The sequence below is a fragment of the Mugil cephalus genome, chromosome 23, assembly GCF_022458985.1.
Source record: "Mugil cephalus isolate CIBA_MC_2020 chromosome 23, CIBA_Mcephalus_1.1, whole genome shotgun sequence".
Classification (NCBI taxonomy): Eukaryota; Metazoa; Chordata; class Actinopteri; order Mugiliformes; family Mugilidae; genus Mugil; species Mugil cephalus.
This window is the reverse complement of record NC_061792.1, coordinates 10,830,567-10,853,145: the sequence shown is the minus strand read 5'-3', so window position 1 is coordinate 10,853,145 and position 22,579 is coordinate 10,830,567. Positions and strand designations below refer to the sequence as shown.

General features: G+C 39.4%; 1 long non-coding RNA gene and 1 pseudogene across 1 annotated transcript; both read left to right on the top strand.

Annotated features, from left to right (window-relative positions):
* The first annotated feature begins 1,192 nt into the window (after positions 1-1,192).
* LOC125000822 lies at positions 1,193-2,818 on the top strand. Its single transcript, XR_007111397.1, has 2 exons — positions 1,193-1,329; positions 2,268-2,818. It is a non-coding gene; the product is annotated as an uncharacterized LOC125000822 (long non-coding RNA).
* A 9,860-nt stretch (positions 2,819-12,678) lies between these two features.
* Positions 12,679-22,579, top strand: part of LOC125001213 — a 30,905-nt pseudogene continuing 21,004 nt past the window's right edge.

Genomic DNA, 22,579 nt, shown 5'->3' with positions numbered 1-22,579 from the left:
ACTGGACCATGTTACTGGGAGGTGGAGTCAAGTGTTTAATGATCTCAACAGAGCTGCACAAACTATTACACCAACAAGTAAAGACCAGTCCTCTTCCTGAAATTATTGGACACATTAATCATCCTAGCATCAACAGTCTTTCTATATTCTAATGGGTCTCTTCAATTCTGTATTTATTGTACTGTTTTATTTTACTCCTTTTTCATACCAAACATTCATTTCATTTGCAGTTTTCACATGAGCCTCTGCTTTATGTATCATTGTCAGAGATGGAGATAAACTATTGTTGTTATTGTGCAAACTTTCATCTACACTTTGCTTTGTTGTGCTTCCACTCTTCACTGACTGGATTAAAGAGATGTTATTTAAAAAAGTCTCGGATTAAAAGTAAGGCTCAGTGCCTCAGAAACAACTTAAAGGCTCATTGAAGACTTAATTATATGGCACTTCTAGGTTTGTCCTTAATGCATCGTTGCATGTTCTTAATCAGTTATGTTGATCTCTATATTACTAATAATGCAAAATAAAATAAGAGAAGCAACTTAACCACATCAGAACTTGTGCACAATAATCTGCTTTTTTGCACTGTGATCCTAGCAATTTATATTATATTACAATTTTTTAGTATTTTTGAAATTCCCTGCCCACACTGTATATACTGACTGTCAGATTGCTGCATATTCTGGTGTATTTTGTACCTTCTTACAAATTCATATGTCTTCTTATTGTTTGTAGATTGCTTGTATATATTTTCGTTACAAATCTGCACCACTGTGACAAGTCATTTCCCAGATGTGCGATAAAATTAAACGTTGTTTTATGTCTTATTTATTGATGAAGACTTTACTTCGAACACACAAGAAATCTCAAATAGTCCAAAAACTACAAAAACAATGTTATACATAAATGTCAGAAAGGAAGTAGGGAAGAAGCTTATTTAATCCGACCCTTTCCTTTCTCTGTGATTAAATGATCAGTTTCTCATTTTTCCATTTTTTACAGTTCATGTTCTAGTTTACATTTTTTTAATGTTGTTAGCGCTAGCTGTAGTTTAATGATGTTGGCACTGGAGGGCAGGATCGTGATGGTTCTCTGGTCGTTATTAAAGAAATATCTTGTAGTTCATCGTTTCACGCCAGATGGAGAAAACTGTCACCGGTCATTTTCCTTCTCGTAGAAGAAGAAACCGAAGTAGTGAAAAGGTGTTGATCAGTCAATGGTGTTGATTAATTAACCTGATTAATGTTGAGTTAGCAACTGACTTTGGTCTCACTGTATAGGGAACAAATAAGTAAAACGCGACATGAAGACACTGAGAGTTATATCCAGGTACAGTAATTCGTGTTAAAGTTGACTTCCTGTTCGTGTTTAGCTGTTAGCTTTAAAGCTAATAGAGGAGGAGCTTGTGTTGTTTTGCTAAAGTTAAGCAGAAATATTATGTAGCGTTTCATTGCTTCATCCCAAATCAACTGGTTTGAGCATGAATTTAATAGTACAGTACAGTTACAGACAGTGACCACCGGAGGGCAGTGTTCGTGATGGTTTCTCTCCGTCGTTATTAAAGCGACATTATGTAGTTCATCGTTTCACCGCCAGATGGAGACAAATCTCTGTTACAGGTCATTTTAAAGTTGAAGAAGAAGAAACCGGAAGTAGTGAACAGGTGTTGGTTAATTAACCTGATTAATGTTGAGTTAGTAACGTAAATTCGGTCTCAAGTTAATGTTGTTTGTCCTAAAATGACATGAAGACATCGAGAGTTATATCCAGGTGCAGTAATATTATTTGTTAAAGTTGACTTCCTGTTTGTGTTTAGCTGTTAGCTTTAAAGCTAATAGAGGAGGAGCTTGTGTTGTTTTGCTAAAGTTAAGAAGAAATATTATGTAGCTTTACACCTGCTTCATCCCAAATAAACTGGTTTGAGCATTAATTTAATATTAACACGGTTCAGGTAAACACGACATTACAAATATTTATCTACTATATTAAACGACGTGTCATCAGTGTAACATGGAGAAGAAATGTGAACATGTCCATATAAAACCAAAGCAGGAGCCTCCAGTTCTTCATGGTAAAGTCATCTTTTTGTTTCCTTGTTTGTGTCTGACCAGCAGTCTGCAGCCTAAAGACACTCAGTTTATCATAGAAATCACAGGTGGACACGCAACGTTTTATATTTCAAGCCTGGAACAACAGAGATGTGCGTTTTTATTTAAATGTAAATGATGTGAAATGAAGAACAGTGACGTGATGTGTGTTTACTGCAGGTGGAGAACATGCTGATGGATCACCACAACCAGAGCAGCCCTCAGTACGACACCACGACAAGAACCTGGACGGGAGGATCTGAGGGAAAGATTCAGGTGGAGAAATCCCTCCTGAGAAAATCTAAATGTCAACCAGAAATCCTGATGAACAGCAAACAACATTAAGAAACTGTAGAGTGAAGAAGAACATTAGAAACCAGGTCCCTGCTCCTCTCCAGTGTAAAAGCTCCTCCTCATGTTAGTACATGTTTTCATATTATATCACTGTATGTACTCTAAGTAGCTTAGTTTTCATTCATCTTTCTGTATATTTTAGCTTTGTAGGAATTAAGGATCTGCAGCGAAAACGAATGAACTCATTTCATTTTCAATAGTTTTTTAATCATATTTTCATAAATCTGAAATGTTTTCCTTGTTGAGTGCTTCAAACATTTGATGCTGTAACTAATCAGACGTTGTGTGTAAACTCTTGTTGTTTTGCTCCAAAGAATCTGTCACACGCGAAAAGTTGTGCAGTTATTTACATATTTAATAAAAGAAAGAAAAAGCTGCTGGATGTGTTTCTGTGTTTCTGTGGCTTTAAAGTGTTCAGGTCTTTGATAATGTTGAGATTCAGGAATCTGTCCAGTGAAGAAAAGATTTAATTCATAGATGAAACTCTAAGAAAACTTCTTCTGCTCGTGTGAATTTAAATCAAAGTTAAACTAAAGATCTCCACATGAGCTCAAAGAGCTGTGACTGTTAGAAGGTTCAGACATTTGGAGGTGGAGGGTTAGTGGCTGTAAAAACACTGAGAGATTGTGTCTTCAGTCTTCAGCTGCTTCACTGGTCCAACACTCAAAGCTTCTCCAGAGTCCAGAGGAGAGTCTGAGGTTGAGAGTCTTCAGGTTGAGGGAGTCACTGACTGAACGGCTCAGTGAGTCGGGAGTTGAATCAAGAGCTGAACGGCTCCTCAGAGGGGCGGAGTCTGTGGGAGGCGGAGCCAACTTTTTTATTTTTTCTAAAATCTGAAAAATTTCCTCAAAATTAGATGACAAATATACCAAAAAATGATGGCAAAGTGTGAGAAAGTGGCTCAGGGAGCAAGAAGAAGGGTTGGAGATACAGAGGTTGTGAGTTCGAGTTCCACCGAGACTTCTTTTATTTTTACAATGACAAAGATACAAGCTTATTTATAAAACTTGGTCTCGAACCCGCAACCTCCAGATTTGGAGGCTGCTTTTTAACGCACCGAGCTACTTCTCGAGGTAAAACATAAAATTTTTAACTTCTATTTCTGGTTGAAGTGGCCAAAAGCTGAAAAAAGGCAACTACCCAGCTCCAGGCAGGCGCCAGCGGGCTCTGGGTTTTTAGTGTAGAGGTAAAGTAAAGGGTTTGATATCAGGAGGTCGGGGTTCAAGTCCCGACCTTCACATTTTCCTGAGATTTTCACATCCGAACCGTCAACTCCTGACTCAAATGACTGGGACGAGTCAGATGAACGACTCTTTCTCTGAAACCACTCAGGTGGTGAGGGCCGTCCTTCCTCTGGGTGAGGAGGACTTCCTTCAAGTCACTGTCTGACCTGGAGCTGAACACACAACCTCCAAAACTTCACCACCACACCTGAGAGACACGGTGGACGACACACAAACGTCCTTTTAAAGCCTCACACTGATGTTTCACCACAAAACCACCAGTTTAACAACAGGGACAAAATATTAGGAAAAAAAATAATCACTCTTTAGTTTGATAAAAAGATTTTATTTTACCATAAAAACAATAAATCACATTTTAATACAGTTTCCTGCGAGGAATCACTGTGGAAGAACATTTTATCATTTAATAAAAATAACTGTGTCCAAAGAAAGTGAGTCTTAGTTTCTCTGCTGTTTCTGAGGTGACTGTGCTGACCTGAAGTCAGAAGGTTTCTCTGTGAAGCTCATGATGAGACCAGCTCTGAGGAAAGGTTCAGGATGAGAAGGAGACCAAGTCAGACCACGACTCATCTTCAGTTTTCATCTGGAAACTCATCTGAAAAATAAAAAGAAGGACGACACGTCCTGGATTCACATGTGAAAAATGACTGAACTCAGTCTAAATGACGTGAACACACACAAACAAACTAGAGGAGGAGGTTCCATGTGGAGTCAACCTCAGACCTTCATCATTTGTTCCTGTTGAAAAGTTAACGTATGTAAAGTCCAAAATATTAGAGACACTGTTTATCTAATTATAGCTGCTTTTACAGAAGGAGCCTCAACATTTTAACTCATAGACCAACTCCTTCTACATTATTCTTCTTATTTACACACAGATACGAACTAAATGTTCAAGTTTCTGTTGGACGACACATTATATGTTTTCAGTTTTCTTTATATTTTTGCAGCACATTTAAACAAAGCTCCAACTGATCTTAAAAATCACCCATGTTTCTATCATTTGAGATTATCAGTAACAGACTGAACTGACAGGTTTGTTTCTACAGTGAACACTTCAACAGCTTTGTGCATCAGATACTTTAATTGTTGATAAAATACAGAAAAACGTCTTTAAATCAACATTTATTTTGTCAGTTAATTATTTTTCTAAATGCAGCTGGATTTGACCAGAGAATCTGAAATGTCCGATTTGTCCTGAACGCAGCGGACTGATCAGGAAACGGAGACAGCTGAGCAGCAACACGTTGCCTCTGTCCGCGTGTTTCTTCCACGTTTCTCCAGTGAGTTGATCAACTGTGACTTAGTGGTGAACACTGAGGCTGAGAGGAAGCAGCAGGTCAGTCTGCAGAGTCTGTTTTGACTCTTTAACCAGTGAATTGGTGAGTCAGAGGCAGGAGGAGGCTCACTGCTCTGAAAACACACTCACCTGCGCAGGTGAACGCAGCCTGTTGATCAACACAAACACTGACACCAGACTAAAGGAGAGGAACCAGAGAAACGGTTTTACCTTCAGCAGCAGGAGGAGGAGGAGGAGGAGGAGGAGGAGTGATGAAGCTCAAATAAATCAGAGTTTCTCCTGATCCTGAACGATTTAATGAACCCAGAGGACAGGAAGTGTTTTTAAACTATCACCATCACTGCCCTCCAGTGGTCAGTGTCAGAAACTACAACTGTCCACATCCACTAACACTGATCCTCAAAGAGACTTTATGACTCATTTAGTGAGAAGAGAAAACCCAGTAGAGAAGGATGAGCTGGTTCTGAGGCTGGTGATCTAGAAATCTAAAGACAAACTTCCTTTGGTTAAACTTTGTGAATAGCTCAGTGAGGTGAGACGTCCTAGTAACTCCTCCTTGTTCTTACGTCCTAGGTTCAACTCTAGGTTACTGACTTCTTTATGTTGTTGCTTCTGAGGGAAGTGAACAATGAACACAGCAACAAAAAGCTGCACATCCAGGTTGAAGAGTAGCTCAGTGAGATCAGCTGTGGTTCTGTCTCTCAGTCTGAAACCAGTGGATCAAATCCAGAGCTCTGCTTTCTACATTTTATTCTCTATGTGACAGAGGAAAAACTAAAATGCTTTTAAAGTTTAAAGCATCGCAACATTGCTGGGGTCGTGGCTCATGATGTTAAGTCTTTCCTCAGAGGTTCTGAAGGTTTGGGTTCAAGCTCTGGATGGTTCAATCCATTTTAAATATTAATACCAAGATGAAAGACTGAAAAGATGCAAAAGTAGATGTGTGGTTGTCTCTGGTTCAGTGGCTCAAGTGGTTAGAGTCTTCCTCTAAGGACTGGGAGGTTGTTGGTTTGATCCGTGGACAGTTTACTTTTTATTTTAATGTCCAACATCCAGAGAAAAGACTAAAAAACCCTGATATAATGTGAACATAGCAGCTTTTCTCTGGTGGCCTAAGGTGTTAGGTCAGTTCATTAATGTTTTTGAGACATGTGTTCAATCCCCCATGAGAACTTTTAGATTTAATCAACCACAGAAACAAACAGAAAAGCTCCAGGAAGAGTGAGAACATGTGTGGTGAGATAGCTCAGGCTGGTAGAGGACTTCTTGGAGGTTCTGAAGATGTAGGTTCAAATCCTATCGTAGTCTTTGAATTTTAGAGTCCAACACTCAAAGTAGAGACTGAAAAGTTCCAAGAAAGACCAGGAACATGTGGACAAATAGCTCAGACTGTTAGAAGAGTCTATGGTGAGTGTGAAGTCATGGGTTCAAATCTTATGACAGTTGTGACTTTTGAAGATCAACATCCAAAGAAAGAGATGGAAAATGTCAATGAAAGACTAGAAACTTGCAGTTAAATAGCTCAGAGAGTTGAATGAGTGGTTGAAACTTTTTAAGTCATGGGTTCAAATCTTATGACAGTCGTGACTTTTAAAGTCCAAAGTCCAAAGTGACGATGACAAAAGCGCTCAGAGAGAAGGTCCAAGTGTGAAGGGTTCTCGGTGGCGTGTGGCGGTTCAACCGCGGCTGGAAGTCGCAGGAGATTGGTTCGAATCCCACCCGTTGTCGGGGGCCTGGATCATCAGGGCGGGTCCTGTGGTAGCAGGCGCGGGGGGGGCCGTGTCCTCCCCGTGGTTTCTGAGAGGTAGAAGGATGGGGTTATGTCTCCCATAACTAAGAGCAGCTGGAGTTTTACAGTGAGGGGGGGAGGAGTCAGCAGAGAGCAGGAGCTAGTGGGTTAATGGGAGGAGTCAAAGGTGAGGTGGGAGGAGCCAGGTGCAGTGGGGGGGGGGAGTTAATGTAGGGAGAGGAGTGGCTAGTGGGTGGAGTCAGTGTGTGGTGGGAGGAGCCAGGGGCTGTAGGGGAGGAGTCAGTCGAGAGGAGTGGCTAGTGGGTGGAGTCAGTGTGTGGTGGGAGGAGTTAGGCTTAGGGTGGAGTCAGCATAGGGGGAGGGATTCATGGGAGGAGTCTGCAGAGGGGGGGAGGGCCTTCATTATCTCTTCATTTTCATATTATACATTCATTTTATTACTACCTGTTACTCTACTATCATAAAATAGTAATAGAGTATATATATATATAAAAAACTCTATGAGCAGGAGTTTTACTGTGGAGGAAGCCATCTTGGATTATTGTGATTTGTTGTAATGACTCATGTTAAATGAGTTTTAATAGTAATGTAACATACTCTACCTATAGGCTGTTGTTGTTGTCTAGTTCCTGTTGTTTGGGTGAAACCATCATGGCCGTGTCTCCTCCTGATGTTCTGGAGTGATAGAAGTAGGAGGTTAGAACGAAACCAACAACATTTACGAATGTCACTAGATTATTACCATCTGTTACTGCCATGAATAAGTAAAAGTACAGTATGTGAGAAAAATGTCCTAATACGTAATACCACTGTGGTCTGTGAGGGTGGAGGCCGTGTCCTCTCCCAATGTTCTGGAGTGATAGAAACTGGGGGTTAGAACAAAACCTAAAAGTGAGGCTGCAACAAAAACAGATGTTGAAGAAAGTTGTGACCTTTGACTCCATAGAGATGTGGCAGGTGTAGGTGAGGTCATTTTAAAACTGTTTGAAATAGTAATGAATAGAAATGTTGGTTTATTTATGGGGGTCGAGATGCTGATGCTGCATTCAGGACAACTTGGGAAAAATGAGCTCTGAGTCGTCAAATTCAGAAATGACTGCTGCTAAAATAAAAATAAAAATAGCGTCTGCACATATTTAAATGTTCAACAAACGGTAACAACAAACCAAACTAATTTTTGTCGAGTTAACCTGAAACATGAACGTTATGATATCAGAAGTCTGAAATTTCCGAGTTGGAGTATAGAATTTCCGAGTTTTCAAGAAGGCATCATCTAATTTTTCTATTAATTAATTAAGTTTTTCCATCATCACTTTGACCTTTGACCTGTTTTAACTTATAGTTTCATTTGTCTTTATTTATTTATTTAACACCGTACGTTCAACTTTTCTCAACAAGATTAAATTTATCCAGAAGAAATGTTTAAAATGATTAGTTTTTCCAAGAATAATGATTCTTCTCCTCCTCTATTTAGAAAATTTAACTCCAAACCTGTTTATTAATAAGTTTGTTCTTCTTTCTTGTAATTTGTCGTTCACGTTTCATACTTTTTTTCAGTTTTCCTCAGACATTCATTCACATCATTGCAAAGAGTTTTATTTAGCATAAATCTTAATTAATAACCTTTAAACACAGAGGACCTTTCTTATTCACAGTTTATCTAAAAGTTGTTTGTTTGTTTAAAAAACTATTGAAAATGTGACTCTCCAGTCAAGATTTGTAGCTTTTTAAATCATCTATATATTTTATTTAATGTTGTTTTATAGATAATGAATTGTTGTTCTTTACTTTTTAATATATTATTTGTAGTTTAATTTTACTTTCCATGTGTAGATACATTTTGCTTTACATAGGGAGGTGTTTTATTCGTCTTTCTTGGCTTCCATCTCTCCTGAACAACTATTAACTATTTTTATACCATTTTAGATTAGATTTGAAAATAGATTTAAAGATAAATTTTTAGTCAATAATTATGAACAAAGGTGTATTGATGAACGTGTTATTGGTTTTTCTTTCCGTTTTATTTAAGGTAGTTGACAGAACTTTATCATTGTAAGAATAAGCCTCTCAGTGGGAGGGGCCAGTAGAGGTGGTTGAACTGGTAGAGGAGGGAGGGGGGCATTCTGGCCTTTGTACTATAGTGGTTTCAACTACTAGTCAACTACTGCTGCTTGATTAAAGACTAAAGGTTTGTTGAGACAATACCAGAGAATTCAAACGTTAAACAAAACATCCCAACTTTAGTCTTTCATCGTGGAGCAGCGTCTGTCTCTGTGTCTCTTTAGTTGTGTTTTCCTGTTGTTACTTGATTCTCATCATCACATTTCCAGCTGGTGGTGTTTTAGGGACAGAGGAACATGACGTCCTGGCCTTCTTCACCAAACTGGTTTGGATGGTATCAATGGATTTGAATGTTTTCTGAAATGATTTCACTGGTAAATGTCTGAGTTGAAGGATTTCAGGTGAACTCAGAGAAATAAACATTCACATTCAGTCTCATTCATTCACAGATTCAAATTACCCAAATGTTTGTTCCATGTGCTCCATCCACACCTGTCCAGGTAGGAGGCCAGACTGGCAAACAGGAAGTGGACGATTCCAACTAGATTTAAGGAAGGGGGAGGTGGACTGTACATAGTGAGGTATTGTAGCAGGGGTGTTGGACTTTACATGCATTCATACAGTTTATATTCATTAATGATGATCGTTTCCTACTTGCTGATGACAATGTCAATCAGTATTTGATCGTATGTGAAATCAAAGAAGACTTCACCTAGAGAGAAGAATCTACGATAATAAAATCTGGTTATTTTCTATATATTTTATACCTAATCTCCCTCAAAGGATTGAGAGATCGTTGGCAAGTTGTAGAAGTTGTTGATATATAACAGCAAGAGACTAAAAAACTTAAATTATTATGGGTTCATTTGTGACTTCAAGCCGACAGGTCCTGGATCTCTATAGAAAAGCTGTATCTATAGAAAAAGGAGGTAAGAAGATAAGAAAAATAAAATAAATAAAATAACAACATGTATTCAAATATGTTCAGCAGGTCAGAGTCATTGTTTAGAGTTGGTTTTGGTTGTTTGTGTGTTATTGTTTTTTTTTAGGAAATTTTAGGAAGTTCCACGAAATTATCTGGAAGACAGATTAGCTGTAAAATAAAGTGTTGTCTTTGATTTGTAGACTCATTAAACAAAACTTATATTCTTGTAAAAGTCAATATTATGAAATGTAAAGTTAAATGTGACTCGTACATTTCATACAGGGCCGTAGAATTGGGTAGAGACACTAGGGACACATCCCTGCCATTATCCAGCCATTACTGGATCATCACTCAACCTGTCCATAGTGTTTAGTTAATAATTACAGCACACAAAGCGTTAACAGTCTGTCTCTGCTACAAGTTCCGCCTCTGATCTAAACGTCGCTCTCTGATCCCAGTTTTCCACTAACATGTGATTGGCCGTCCCCGCTGTCACTCCATCTGCTTGGAGCTACTTGCAACCTGCTGCTACTTGCACAGGAAAGGAGGCAGCAGCGCATTTATCCACAACAGAAAGTGTGAGCTGTCAACATGTTCAGGCCTTGGAAATGGAAATTCACAGGTGAGGTCAAATAATGATGGATGTGTTAGTCTTGAGATTCATCACAGGGACAAATGTTAGTGTGATGATGATCTGAATAACAACCAGTGGACACTAATCTGCTTGTTCAAATGTTGCTTCATTTATATCCTCAGGGTTTTCTTCTCCTTATGTACTCAGATATGAATGAAACATGTCCATTACTCACTGTGTTTTTCTGACTATGATCATTTGCTTGATCTACTTTACATCATGTGAAATCATCTTTACAAATGCAAAAGTAACATCAACTTTCAGGAGTGCTGCCTTGGAGAATTTTTGTGTCTCCCCAACAATGTCACAATCAAACCTACTCCCTTCATTTCATATATTTGTTTTCTTTATTGAAACTGTCAGGTGATATGTTTGCCTGTGTGTCCACAAACTTTGAAAGTTGTCAGGAAAATGTACATAGCAAAAGTAAAAATGAGAAAATAGTTTATTTTATTTTTACTTATAAACGTTTTTCTTTGGTAGCTGGTTTTATTCATTTCATTTCAGGCCATAACTAAAGATTAATTTATTGTGGATTTATTCGTCGATTATTTATTCTTTGAATATGTGAATAATTTAAGTACTACATCATTATTATGTCACATTATTTTTTTTATAATTATCAAATAATTAACTGAGCTGAATACATTTTTTTTTATGGAGAATCATATTCTGAAAGTGACCAAAATTTACAGGAGTAGAATAAATATCGTTCATTCAACATATAAAGTCTTTAATATTTCTTTTGGTACAAACTCCAATAAAAATGTGGAAACAAACAACTCAGTCATTGTCATTGACAACACTGCAGTGAAAGTATTATTGGATGTGGACAGTTGTAGTTACTGACAGTGACCACTAGAGGCCAGTGATCGCTGTTCCTAATATTTTGACATATTTTTCTACCACTGTATCTACCTGTCACTGACTGTCATGTTGTGGACTCTCTTGCAGTTTACTGTTTCACCACCAAATCCCACCAATAACCTAAATATTTATGAATGAAAAGCAACTTAAACAAGTTTTTTAGATATAACACTGCAGACTGTGTTTTACTACAACATAGAAACTATCAGACGAGCGTTTCCAGAAGCCGTCAGTCAACATTATGTCTGTTTATAATGAGGAGGAAAAAACTGAATCCTTCACAGCAGACAGCTTAGTTACACTGAGGATTTATTCACATCATTTACTTTGGTAAAATACTCCAGTCCTGCACTGACAATCTGTGTTAACATGAAAATGTAGTTATAGTATCAAGAGTAAAAATATTCCCTGTGAAATATCAATATAATTATCAGGAAATAATGTTGTAAGTTTTGTAAATATTATTATTAAACTCCTTAAACTGAAACCTGAACACACTGATACAGAAGATCATGAATCAAGAACAGACATGTTGAGGGATAAACCTGTCTAACATGTCCTGTCTCTATCACAGGTAAAAACCTGCCTCATTCTAGGAAGTAACCAACTCACCTGTTCAGTGTTCAGGTTGGAGTGGAGTCTTCTTCATCTCTCTGGACTGGTTAAATAAACTGTAAGTTTGATTCGTTTAAAGCTTTAATTTTGTCTTCAGTAACTTTAATGTTTGTTTTTGCTCTGTAACGTTTGTAGAAGATGTTCACTTCTTATTTCATGATTAAGTTTGTATCACTCTGTTTGAAGATCAGTCTACATTATTATTAGATTAATGATTCACTGGATTCAAACAGTATGATGATCAGATTAAATTAAATGATTAAATCTTCATTAATCTGGATCCAGCCTCAGGTTTAAGTCTAAAGTTACTTTCACTTTCACCTCCGCTGTGTCACAGATATTTTTCTCTGTGTAAACTCCGTTTATAATGTTTAACTCTTTAACATCAGCTTAGTTTCAGCAGCTACATTTTTTAATCTTGTACGTAATGTTCACGCTACTTCTACTAATGATTTTTATCGGTGCGTTTACATGCACATGAAAAAAAAACGAATTATCGCCTTAATCGGACTATAACAAGAGAATTTAAGTGCATGTAAACTTGTTATTCCAATTAAAATCGGAGTTCTCATTATCCGATTGAGAAACCCAGATAATGCGATTGAATTTGTGTGTCGTGATGTTGGTGTTGGCACTGTCATTCAGGATAGGCTGTTTTGTGTGGATTGCTGTGTACATAGACATCCTAGTGTGGTTGTTTGTTTTCACCGGCACACTTGTGCACCGTGTTTTTTTTGTGGTGCTGCTGTTTTTGTCCTCCTGGGTGGTATTTTGAAGGAGTAGATTTGTGGGCGGTTTGTTTTCTTCTCACCCTTGTCTGGTCAGTGTGGTTCGTTTCATGATGGAGTTTGATGCTGAGGAGTTTGTTGCTCCTCCGATGCTGGAACTGTTCCATTCTTGCACTAAAGAGCAGTTCATTTCCTTGGCAAGGGTTCTTGACGTTCCTGTGTCTAAGCAGGTGAAGAAACAAGCTATGAAAGCTGAACTTTTATCTGTGTTGACTAAAAAGGGTGTTTTGAGTGAAGTGACAGTGCAGAGGGTGGATGCAGGTTTAGATGTGGGTGAAGAGGTCCGTCTCAAGGAGTTGGAGACTGAGATGTGCCTCCTGGATTTGAGGGAGAAAGAGTTGTTTGGTGACCTGGAGGTGCGGAAGATGGAGGAGGAAACGAAGAGGCAGATTCATCTGAAGGAATTAGACTAACAACAGTCTCCTCTGTCTCAGTGTCCCCCCTCCTCCAGTGATTTTGACATCAACAAATGAATCCGTTTTGTTCTGTCTTTTCATGACAAAGATGCTGACAAGTATTTCACCCTGTTTGAATGTGTAGCTACCACCTTGCATTGGCCCAAGTGTGTGTGGCCTCTGCTTTTGCAATGTGTGGCCCAGGACGCTTACGTGTCTTTAGAGTCGGATCTGAGCCTGGATTATGATCGTGTTAAAGAGGCGGTGCTGAGGGCATACGAGTTGGTGCCTGAGGCATATCGCCAGAGGTTTCGGCTCTTTAGGAAGTCAGAAGAATAGACATACGTGGAATGTGGTCATAAGAGGGGAGTGATGTTTGGTCGTAGGTGTCGTTCTCTGCATGTTTCTGATTTTGTTGCCCTGCATGAGTTGGTTCTTATGGAAGACTTTAGGAATTGTTTACCTGAACGAGTTGTGACACACATTAATGACCATGAAGTGCTGAAAGTCTCTGAGGCTGTGGTGATTGCTGGTGAGTGTGTTCTGACGCATAGGGACAGTTATGATAGACCGCAGACCTCTCTGGGACGCAGCTTCTCTGCGCCCAGGTCCCCTGTGCCACAGAAAGTGAGTGGAGATGAGAGTGTGAGGTCAGTGGGCAGGGAGAGTGTGGGGTTTGAGGAGAGTGACAGGGTTTGTTTCTTTTGCAAGAAGCTTGGACATACAGTTAATTACTGTTTTGCGTTGAACAAAAAAGACAGGCCTGTTAAAAAAAGCTGTTAGTTTGTCAAAAACCGAGACATCATTGGGTAAGTCTCCCAGTGTTCCCAGTCCATCTCTCTCACGCTCCTCTCCTGAGCAGTCTTCGCCGGAGCTGGATGATGTGTTTTTGCCCTTTGTCATGAAGGGGGCGGTTTTGTTGATGCTGGTGGTCCAAAAGTTCCTGTCGTTATTCTGAGGGACAGCGCAGCATCTCAGTCTGTCATTTTATTGCCTGTTGTTGTCGTTGTCAGTGATGAGTTTCCTGTTGGGGGTGTGTTCTTTATCTTGGGAAACAATTTGGTGGGGGGAAAGGACATCACTCCGCTTCAGATTAATCTAGTTTAGATGACTTATTCGTCATAATAACGTGTTTCCCCGATAACATTTCTGATGAAGAACCTTCTTAATATTCACCAGAATATTGTTTGACATGATCTGAAGTATTTTCTAAACAGAGCAGAAGATGAACAGATGAACTAGTCGACATCTTACTGCTGTCTTCAGTTTATCATTCAAGGAACGTTCAGGGGAAATGGGACATTTAATCTTTCTGCTGCTGAATCCTTCAGGTTGGACTGTTCCTAATAATCTGTCCTCCCAGTAATGAGCATTAGGACAGTTTCTCCATTGGGACATTTGATGACTCACAAAGAGAAAAGATAGGGATTTGTTTTTCTATCACTGTAGCTTCATGTCATGTTGGTTTTCTTACAGTTCACTGTTTCAGCACTAAATCCCATCAGTGACCTGTTTGATCTGGAGTCAGTCACTGAATATTTATGAAGGAAAGGCGTCATAATGTGTTGTTTAAATATAACACTGCAGACTGTCTTTTCCTACAACATAGAAACTATCAGACGAGTGTTTCCAGAAGGCTTCAATTAACATCATCCATTTATGTGATCATAACTGCAGCTTTAATGAAATGTTAATCTCTAGTTTGAATAATGTGAGAAGCTTCATACTGTCCATGACTACAGCATCAACAAACCCACGTTGATTTTGCTGGAGAATAAAGTCGACTTATTGACAGATGTGTTCAGTGAGTAAAAGTAATAACTTTGCCTCTTCACACGAGTTAATGTCACTTGAAGGTTTTAAAACTCAAAAGTTTAGTTTGTTTCAGACTTTAACTTTGTCTTCAGTAACTTTACAGTTTGTTTCTGCTCAGTAATGTTTGTAGAAGATGTTCACTTCTTATTTCATTTATAACCTTGCATTGCTCTTTCAGTCTTTGTTATTTTTAGATCAATGATTCTCTGGAATCAAACAAAATGATGATGATCAGCTGATTTTCATTTACTTTCCTCAGAACACAAACTGTATTTTATTTTAATTTCTGGGTATGAAACCGTCGTCTCATTAAAATCGAAATAAAACGTAAAGTTCTTGATGTGGTGTCAGAGTCTGTGTCTGTTTAACTGCTTTTCATTTCTACAGCTTCATGTCTCCATCTAGTGGACTGATAGTAGAACAACAGCTGATAGTAGAGTCACTGTCTGACTTCATCCACTGACACTGTATGAATCAGAAAATAAGAACCAGACACTGGAGGAGCAGCTGATGTTTTAACAGCAGAAATGATGTCAAGATTGATGTTCAGGTGAATGATTTGTGTTTCCTCTGCAGTGAAGGTAGAAAGTGTGTGTGAGCTGATTGAATCCAGCAGCATGGATCAGTGTGAGGACAGAGAGGAGGAGTCCCTCCCTCTAAATCCACTCTGAGTGGAGAACAGCATTTTAAACAACAACATTTAATCTGAGAAAAGGTGAGATAATGTTACAAGAATACAACATCAGTGAGACGCACCCCTTGTGTTCAGTCAGGTTTCAGCTGGTCTCAGTGGTCCATTGGTCCACAGCGATCTGCTCTTTCTAGTTTTATAGCAGCTTCAGTAACTGTGAGGTAATGTTTTTCATGTTTGTCTCCTAGGAGTCATCAGAGAGAAGAATCTGACGACTTTAAACCTGAACCCAGCAGTGTGTCTATAAAGAGTGATCGATCAAAAGAAGCCATCATTAACTTTAAAGGACAAGAACCTTCAACTGTAAAGAAGTAAAGAAATAATAACTGTCCTCTGGAGTTCATATGTGAAATACTATGTTCATTGTGTGAAGCTTCAGACTTTGTTGAATGTTGATAATTAGTGAATTTCTCTCAATCCACCAGGAAGCAGCAGAAACCTGAACCCAGCTGTGTGTCTATGAAGAGTGATCGATCAAAGGGTGTTGCCATTACTTTTAAAGGACGAGAACCTTCGACTGTGAAGAAGTAAGTTATAAATTAATTTAAAATTAACATCATGGTCAGATGTACTTCTGAGTAAATCCTGCTACTATAGAGTCACAATACGTCTCTGCTGAAATAACTGAGGAAAATTCATGTTGTCATCATCGACTGGTAACACAAGCAGCACCTTTAGACTAGGTTACTGTGTGATGTCAGAGGCTTTCTGGGTTTATGTATGATATGATATTTCTGTTGGACTTTGATAAGTTTCATCTCTTCCTTATTTAAACCTGATAAACTGAGGATTTCTCTCCATCTGCCAGGATACAACAGAAACCAGACTCACAAGAACCAAAACATGAACCCAGCTCAAAGAAGAGAAATCCATTCTTGAGCTTTAAAAGGAAATTATCTGCTTCAAATTATTTTCATTTCCAGATCAGTTGTTTGTATCAGTGTCCAGCAGCAGAGAGGAGACATTAATGAAACTAGTTATGTAGAAAAAACTTAGGATTGAGACATGTGGACGTTCTGTGATTCTCAGTCATCAGGTTTTTGATCAGTGGTTTCACCTCTTTATTAATGTTACAGTAGAGATTATTCTGATCAGAACATTCACTACACAACACACTATCATTAACTCACTGTGGTTTATGTTTGTAGGGAAAACACACATTGATCACAGATGGTGGAGACAATAAAGTTGAAACTAATTGTTGATGATCATTCACAGAGTGAAGCAGCAGAGTTTAAATGTTCTCAGTGATCAGTCTGTCATCACATCAAACACACCTTGACCCCATACTTAAGGTCTGTACATAAAAGTAAAAATACTTTCCATCATCTCCATGCTGCTCTTTGTAGACCAGTGGACTGTCAGTCTGTCCAACATGGATCTGATGTTTGTCTCCATGATTTCAGTCTGGTTCTTATTCAGATAGTTTTCTGTTTTCTGTCACTTTTGTGAAGAAGGAGCTGAAGAAGATTCAGAGGGATCTGAGTCCAGATTACCCAGAATGCTTAGAGAGTCAGAGGGAGGATGAGGAGGTGTTGGAGGGTGAGGATGAAGAGCAGAGGAGGAGCAGCAGAGAGGCATTTGTGAAGATCACACTGAACTATTCCTGAGGAGAATGAAGCAGGAGGAGCTGGGTGACGTCGTCTGGAGAGAAGTAAGAGGATTTCTATGAACATTGAACCTCATGAATGAATTAAACATTACTAATGTCTCAAGAGATGGAGAAAAGATAAACAAACATATATTCAAAATAATTTATTCACTGATCTATTTGTTATTTGTTTTTCAGAACATATTGCTGCAGTTTGTCAACGTGGACTTAAATCTAGTCTGAAGGAGAAGTTCCAGTGTGTGTTTGAGGGGATTGCTAAAGCAGGAAACTCAACTCTTCTGAATGAGATCTACACAGAGCTCTACATCACAGAGGGAGAGACTGCAGAGGTCAGTGATGAACATGAGGTCAGACAGATTGAAACAGCATCCAGGAAACTAGACAGACCAGAAACAACCATCAGACCAGAAGACATCTTTAAAGCCTCACCTGGAAGACATGGACCAATCAGAAGAGTGATGACAAAGGGAGTGGCTGGCATTGGGAAAACAGTCTTAACACAGAAGTTCACTCTGGACTGGGCTGAAGACAAAACCAACCAGGACATCCACTTCACATTTCCATTGACTTTCAGAGAGCTGAATGTGTTGAAAGGGAGAAAGTTCAGTTTGGTGGAACTTGTTCATCACTTCTTCACTGAAACCAAAGAAGCAGGAATCTGCAGCTTTAAAGAGTTCCAGGTTGTGTTCATCTTTGATGGTCTGGATGAGTGTCGACTTCCTCTGAACTTCCACAACACTGAGATCCTGACTGATGTCACAAAGTCCACCTCAGTGGATGTGCTGCTGACAAACCTGATCAGGGGGAAACTGCTTCCCTCTGCTCACCTCTGGATAACCACACGACCTGCAGCAGCCAATCAGATCCCTCCTGAGTGTGTTGACATGGTGACAGAGGTCAGAGGGTTCACTGAGCCCCAGAAGGAGGAGTACTTCAGGAAGAGATTCAGAGATGAGGAGCAGGCCAGCAGCATCATCTCCCACATCAAGACATCGCAAAGCCTCCACATCATGTGTCACATCCCAGTCTTCTGCTGGATCTCTGCTACAGTTCTGGAGGATGTGTTGGAAACCAGAGAGAGAGGAGAGCTGCCCAAGACCCTGACTGAGATGTACATCCACTTCCTGGTGGTTCAGACCAAAGTGAAGAAGGTCAAGTATGATGGAGGATCTGAGACAGATCCACACTGTAGTCCAGAGACCAGGGAGATGGTTGAGTCTCTGGGAAAACTGGCCTTTGATCAGTTGCTGAAAGGAAACCTAATCTTCTATGAATCAGACCTGACAGAGTGTGGCATCGATATCAGAGCAGCCTCAATGTACTCAGGAGTGTTGACACAGATCTTTAAAGAGGAGAGAGGACTGCACCAGGACAAGGTGTTCTGCTTCATCCATCTGAGTGTTCAGGAGTTTCTGGCTGCTCTACATGTTCATCAGACCTTCATCAACTCTTCTGTTAATCTGATGGAAGAACAACAAACTACTTTCTGGATGTTTAAAATGTTTAACAAACCAGATCTAAAACATCTCCACCAGAGAGCTGTGAACAAAGCCTTACAGAGTCCAAATGGACACCTGGACTTGTTCCTCCGCTTCCTCCTGGGTCTTTCACTGGAGAGTAATCAGACTCTTCTACGAGGCCTGATGAAACAGACAAAAAGCTCAAAGACTGAGGAAACAGTCCAGTTTATCAAGAAGAAGATCAGTAAGAGTCTGTCAGTAGAGAGAAGCATCAACCTGTTCCACTGTCTGAATGAACTGAATGATCGTTCTCTAGTGAAGGAGATCCAACAGTCCCTGAAATCAGGACGTCTCTCCACTAATAAACTGTCTCCTGTTCAGTGGTCAGCTCTGGTCTTCATCTTACTGTCATCAGAAAATAATCTGGATGAGTTTGACCTGAAGAAATACTCTGCTTCAGAGGAAACTCTTCTGAGGCTGCTGCCAGTGGTCAAAGCCTCCAACAAAGCTCTGTAAGTACAGAGATAGTTTTAGTCATTAATAGATACACAGCAATCTTTAAGCTGAGGAAAATACAAGTCTGACTAGTTCTTTATATTTTATTTTCTCTGCAGACTCAGTGGCTGTAACCTCTCAAAAAGAAGCTATGAAGCTCTGTCCTCAATTCTCAGCTCCCAGTCGTCTAATCTGACAGAACTGGACCTGAGTAACAACATCCTTGAGGATTCAGGAGTGAAGCAGCTGTGTACTGGACTGAAGAGTCCAGACTGTAAACTGGAGACTCTGAGGTCAGTTCAGACTGCTTTGTTTTTTATTTATGTTTTTATTTCAGCTTTCTTTCATTTTATTGAATTATTATTGATTGAAGACAGAAGATCCTGTTTTATCAGTTCTCTTGTCAGGTTTGGTGGAAATTCACATGAAAGGACACAAAGTCAGAACACTTCAGGTCTTTGTTTAATTTTCATCTATAGATGGGTTAACACACTAAAGAGTTATTGTAGTCGGTAATCATTCTTTCTTTTCATACTGTCTGTGAAGAAATCTCCCAATAATCTGAGTCCAGTGTGACCAGATGGAGGACAAACTCTACAGTGTTGTTCTGTGAATGAATGATTGTAAAGTTGATCTTAAACTAATGTCCTGCTGCAGCAGTTAGAGCTCCACAAATCCAGTCACTATCTTTGTGTTTTCATGGACAGAAACTAAAAGATAGAACTTTGTTCTACAACAATTCAATGAATTAAACAGTGTCAGACTGAAGCTTCATGTTAGTGTCAGTGATCCACAATAATTGAGACATATACTACCAGTCAAAATGTTGGACACACCTTCTCATTTAATATTTTTTTCTTATTTTCACGACTATTTACATGTAGATTCTCTCTGAAAGCATTAAATAAGTGTTAAATAATTCAAAACACGTTTTATATTGTAGATTCATCAAAATAGCCAACTTTTGCTTTAATTACTGCTTTGCTCACTCTTAGTTATCTCTATATGAGCTTCATGAGGTACTCACCTGAAATGGTTTTCCATCAATCTTGAAGGAGTTCCCAGACATGCTGAGCACTTATTGACCCTTTTGCTTTCACTCTGTGGTCCATCTCATCCCAAACCATCTGGATTGGGTTTAGGTCAGATGACTGTGGAGGCAAGGCCAGTCCATCACTCTCCTTCTTGATCAAATAGCCCTTAGACAGTCTGGAGGTGTGTTTGGGGTCATTGTCCTGTTGAAAAATAAATGCCATCATGCTTCCTCCTCCATGCTTCACAGTGGGAACCATCCATGTAGAGACCATTCACACATCTCAGATTTGGACTCATTAAACCAAAGCACAGATTTCAGCTGGTCTAAATCTCCTCTGCTTGTTGTTTTTCCTTAGTCGTTGTTTCTTAGCAGCTATTTGTCCATAAACCTGATTCTCCTCTGAACAGTTGATGTAGAGATGTGTCTGCTACTAGAACTCTGTGTGGTATTTATCTGGGCTCTAATCTGAGGTGCTGTTAACTTTTTATTTCTGAGGCTGGTGACTCAGCAGCAGAGGTGACTCTTGGTCTTCTTTTCCTGGGATCCTCATGTCAACCAGTTTGGGGACACATTCAAAGTTTTTGCTGTTTTCCAGACTGACCTCCAGTCCTTAAAGTAATGATGGACTGTCCTTTCTCCTTTCTTAGCTGATTGGTTCTTGCCATGATATAAATTCTAACAGTTGTCATGACTTCTACACAACACAACTGATTGTCCCAACTTCATCAAGAAGGCAAGAAAACAAGTGAACCCTGACAAGACTCAGCTGTGAGATGAAAATCATGAAGCTCATTCAGAGAAGGTCAAAGGTTTTCAGAGATGTCAATAAAACAAAGAGTGGCTACTTTGAGGAATCTAAAATGTAAAACATATTTAAGAAACGTTATTTGCTGCGCAATTCTATATATCTTGCTTTGTATATTCAATATATTCAGTATGTATCTACAATGTAGAAAGAAGTAAAAATAAAGAGAAACCATTGAATGAGAAGGTGTGTTCAACCTTTGACTGGTAGTTGGGTTCAGCTACACATTTAAAACCTGAACACATCTTATTTTTCTTTATTCAGATTGAAATCCTGCAGGTCAAGATTCTTAATGAAATATCAAATGAATTAATGATACACAGACCTTCTAACCTAACGTCTTTTATCTTTTATTCAGACTGAGTTTCTGCAGTTTGTCAAAGATCAGATGTGATTATCTGGTCTCAGCTCTGAAGTACAACCCTTCCCATCTGAAACATCTGGACCTGAGTCACAACTTGTACCTGCAGGATTCAGGAGTGAAACATCTGTGGGGTTTTCTGGAGAGTCCAGACTGTAGACTGGAGACTCTGAGGTCAGACATCATGTTTTATTTGTTTGCTGATGACTCTGTAGTAGTAGGGTGTGTTAGAGATGGACAGGAGGTGGAGTATAGGACACTGACCACAGACTTTGTGAAGTGGTCCCAGGCAAACCACCTACTCGTGAATGTGGACAAGATCACAGAGCTGGAAGAGGTCACCAGTGGAGCTCATCCCCATCCAGGGCCTGGAGGTGGAAGTAGTGGACCACTAAGATGCTGTGTACAAGAAGGACCTGAGTAGACTCTACTTTCTCAGGAAGCTCAGGTCTTTCAACGTGTGCAGTGAATTACTAGAGTCTTTCTACCAGTCTGTTGTAGCGAGTGCCCTGTTCTTTCCTGTGGTTTGTTAGGAGAGTAGTAGCAGCAAAAAAGATGGACCAGCAAATTGATCTGAAAGACTGGACATGTGATCAGTAGAGAGTTGGAGTCATTTGTGAGGGACAAGAGGACATTGGATAAACTACTCTCCATTATGGACAATCCACCCCAGTAACCCAACAGTAGAGGGTCAGAGGAGCTCATTCTCCAGCAGAATGATTCAGCTCCACTGCCACAGTGAACACTGCACAACTTATTTTATTCCATCTGTCTTTATTCCATCTTTTCTCATTTATTCCAAGTTGTGTTGACACTAATCTACAGACATCAGGCTGATATTCTACTTGATTAACTTTGACATCTCATCAAAAAATTGATAAATGTCACATGAATCAGTGATGAAATGCATCGTCATGTTTAGTCATAAATGTCAGACATTTGTTTTTTGGTCAACATGAGTTTGTAGCGATGGATCCACTGGTCGTCTGACACCTGAATGAATGATAACAAAACAACAGCAATAATTTCTGAACTTTTTCCTTTCAACTTCTCTTTTTTTCTTTATCCAGTTTGAGGTGCTGCAGGTTGTCAAAGCTCAGCTGTGATTCTCTGGTCTCAGCTCTGAAGTCCAACCCCTCCCATCTGAAACATCTGGACCTGAGTTACAACAACCTGAACCATCCAGATGTGAAGCATCTTCTTGATCTTGTGAAGAGTCCAGACTGTAGACTGGAGACTCTGAGGTGAGTGGAGGGTTGGAGTCAGTTCATTCTTCTTTCAGTA